We start from the raw sequence: 4,085 nt of genomic DNA on the forward strand, positions 1-4,085 counted from the left end.
GGGATGGGGGGTGTCACAATAGCTGAGTTTGCGGATTAGCAGCAACACGTGTGTCTCTGCCTCTATCCAATTAGATCCTCTTAGGATAATAAACCCTGCCTAGGGACGCAGAAAAAGGCTGTGGCGCAGCGCATCGTCACTACCGTCAGCAACTACAGTACACAGTGAGATAGGGGACCAAGCGGAGTCCTTTAATGTGGAGCAGTAGCGTAACTAACTAGGAAAATATGTTCGTATAGCATTATGAAGCCTATTTGATATATCTTCGTGAGCATTTTGAGTCAACAGGAAAGTGGTACTACGATGTTTTCCTGTCTGCACACTGGGATTCAATTGGCAATCTAGTATAAAGCAAAGCAAGTCTCTCCCTCTTGTAACCCAGTATCGCAGTACCAAGAGGGTCCACATCACGTAGATTGCTAATTAACAGGATGTCCGCAGTGTTTCGTTTTTATTAAGGGGAAGAGGTGATTGGCCTCTTGTTAGGGTATCTTTGCTGGAAAACGGTATTTTCTGGACGATAATTTTCTGCTGTATTTTTCGTGCAACTAACTACATTATACTGTAGGTCTAGGCTTTAATTTGGGGATTGTGTTTATGCAATCATAGTTCTGTTTAACTTTTTTTTTTGTTTAGCCTCCGATTAGCCAGAAAAAAAAGTATTTTGCAGGCGATGCCTAACACTGGTTTTGAAGAGGCATGATAAAGTTTTAATTACTTTAGCAGGGAATGACTAAAATCTTTGAGATACGTGGTGCTGGAAGTTTCATTTTATATGAACTCTCAACAACTTAAATTAACTGATCACCTGTTCAGGACGTCAAAACGATCGTTCAAAAGTCTAGAATTTGAGTAGTTAACACAAGGCTAATAAAACGTGAAGAGCTGTGTTGATCAGAACTTCCTTTTATGAATAAATACGTTAATATTGAAATAGGTGGTGTGACCACAATCATAAAATGGTTGTCCATATGATCAGTTCCCACTAGGCGATGGTCAATTTCTATTAGGAATTTTGCTATTATACTGTTCTTTTCACCAATTACTGTAATTAACACTATACTTGCCTCAGAACTACAATCACTTGTACTTTTCTCACAAAAAAACACATCCAGCACAGTAATGAACAATTTATTTGGGGATATCTGAGTTTGCTGGATACACATTGTGAAGAGAAGGGCTCATGCAGTATTATAATTGAGGTCTGTTTACCTTTCTCCTTTCTCTTTGTTTCCAGTGAATTTACGAGTTACATGCTGTTTTAATAACATCTCCACCTAACTGCTTGTACTGTACATCTGTAAATTATTGTATTATACATTTCAGCACTCCATGATTCTTTTAAACCATTTTCCCAACATTCCTTAAAGGTTTTGCACTGCAGGCAGTTAGGAGCATCTGGAACACAGCTGATCCATTAGCTCTGGCAGTGGAAGTGAACTACTACAAATGGCAAGATAGAAAGCAAAAGAGCACAGTTAAGTGTCTTTTACTCATATATATATACAGTATACTGTATATAAGAACATAAGAAATGTTATGAACAAGAAGTTAGTACTTCATTGAGGATTAATGAAGATCTCATTCAGCTGCTTCCTGAAAGAAGCTGGGTCATCGACATCAACACCGTGCCTGGGCAGCTTCCTCCACATTCCCACAATCCTTTGAGTGCCTCCTGTTTTGAGTTTTAATGCACTTCCATGTCCTTTCCACCTGTACTTCTGGTTCATGTTTCACTATTGTATGCATACATTGTGGTTAACATTGATAAAATCTGTAATTTTATATTCTTCTGAATTAGAAGGGAAGGGGTTATTTGCCTTAGTTAAATGGTATTTATTTCCATAAAACTCCTTTGCGTGCTGTAATTATAACCTGATTCTTTTAAAGACAAAGAGTGTGACATGAAACACAGACTTCTCTGCCAAAGCTGCTGATAAAACTAAAGCAAAGATACAAACAAGAAACACACTGTTCTCCTGGGAGCAAAGATCCCCCTAAACATAATTGCTAAAAGAAGGAATATCCTGACCAAGTGCTTCATTTTGTTTGATGTAATTTCTTTCCTGAACATTACTGGGGGAAAACATACGTGAATTAAAAAATGACACAGACTATGAAATGAAAGTGTTAATTCAACAATTGGCAAGTCATAGAAGACCAGATTATGTTTGACAGACAAAAATACGGGTAATAAAATGTAATTTATTACTGCACATGGTCAGATACTGTAGGTAAGATAGGTAAGTATTTGTTCTGATGTAGTCAAGAACATTTTTAGAGTAGAAAGATGACAAAGTACCTTCAAGTACCTATACTAGTGCTTCTCAGGCAGGTCAGATCTGGGGATTTCTGATGGCTCGTAGGAAACAAATCTAAAAAAAAACTCAATTTAAAACTAGTAGTTAACAATAGCAACTCAAGTAGGTAGCTGTGTCAGCATGCAGAGCAACAGGTATACAGTAGGTTTATTCCATGCTGAAAAGAAAAGAGACGTAATATTTTAGCTGTGGAGCCTCCTTCAGGTGACACCTAAAGAAGGCTCCACAGCAGAAACGCTGTCTTTCTTTTCTTTTCAGAATGGAATAAACCTTTACTTGCTCCTTTACAATAGAAACTTTTCCACATTCATCCATTTTGTGCCACTATTTGACCTGACCTCACAAAGCTTATGGTGGATCAGTCATTATGCATTTGTGCTTCATGATTTATAATTCCAGACAGGGTTAGTAATAATATTTATACTTCAGTTTGCTCTATGCTAAATTTTGTGGTCTTTACCAAAAACCATTGGTTGAAAAAACAACTTCTCTTGGGTTCGGAGAGGGATTAACCTGCAATGCAATCTCTTTGACACATTTTCTGAGCTCTAACAATCTTAGAAGTATTTCATGTTCTAAACATTGCAATATTGTTTCTTTACTTGTGTCTTTGACTAAAAAAGTAAACATGAAAAGCTTATGTGAAGTCAGGTAATGCGACCAGCGGTCAAACAGGACATGTCTGCGGTGAGCAGACTGTCACTGACACTGATACTTTGTCTCCTCTCAGATGTCTGCAGCCTCTTTTGTCACTTGCCAGAACTAGGCGTTGTGTTCGACTCCAGGGGTTGTGTTTGTGCTCGAAAACAAATAGCAATTTTGCGGGGACTTAAACACTGCCTGACCTCAAGAAGTCTGAGTCAGAAATGAGTCAGCTTTGCAGGAAGTGGGTGTGAGCCTATGGAAAATGGGGATGAGGGGAGAGGAGGAAAAAGAAGGCAAGATGATACAGGAAAGCATGATCCATCTGTTTAGTGGAACAATAAAGCAAAATAAACAGCACCAAGCAAAGTTAAAAGACATACTGTACACCACATACTCCTTTTCAGGGGCAACTGCCAGGAAAAAATAACATATGTTATCTTTTCTTGTGAATGAAGTGAAAAGGTGTATTACTTATTGCACTCCACACTCACTTCTAATGAGCATTAAGGTTTGTACTTTCATTGTACACGTTTCCTATATCGAGATTTGTTGTTTTGGATCCAGGAAAGGTTAGACTGTAGGTTACAGTAAAGGATTTTGGCTGATATATTTTGCTTGTTTATTAGTCATTGAGTATTTATCAGGCACTGCACAGGAGGAGCTGAGAGTACCAATTTCTCTTTACTTATAATTCAAGAACCTTTGTAACACCCTCTGAAATCTTCAGCATCTTTTTCCTTTTTTTTTCATGTCAGCTGCAGAAACAATCTTGTGTAACTACCTGATCACGTCAGGTCAATTCAGCAGAGTTGTTATTGCTGTGGAAAGGGAAACTGAAATAAGGTTTTCTTGATTATCCTCCTGGGGCTGAGGAGTCCTTAAATGTCTTTTCCTACAGTACGGTGGGCCTGGGTGCTATATAACAACATTCGTTTCAAAGTTCTGGCCCAGAAGGAAGAGTGCCACGTACATGTACTAACACTTACAGCACCAACATGGTTTTCCCTGAAGGTCACTGATACCAGGCCCAGCCTTACCTAGCCTGGGAGACCATAAACCATAGACCATAAGATAATAAACATGCTAATGAAAGTTTGCCAGAGACATTCTGCACAAGTG

This window comes from Atractosteus spatula, chromosome 7 (genome assembly GCF_055471065.1).
Source record: "Atractosteus spatula isolate fAtrSpa1 chromosome 7, fAtrSpa1.hap1, whole genome shotgun sequence".
NCBI lineage: Eukaryota > Metazoa > Chordata > Actinopteri > Semionotiformes > Lepisosteidae > Atractosteus > Atractosteus spatula.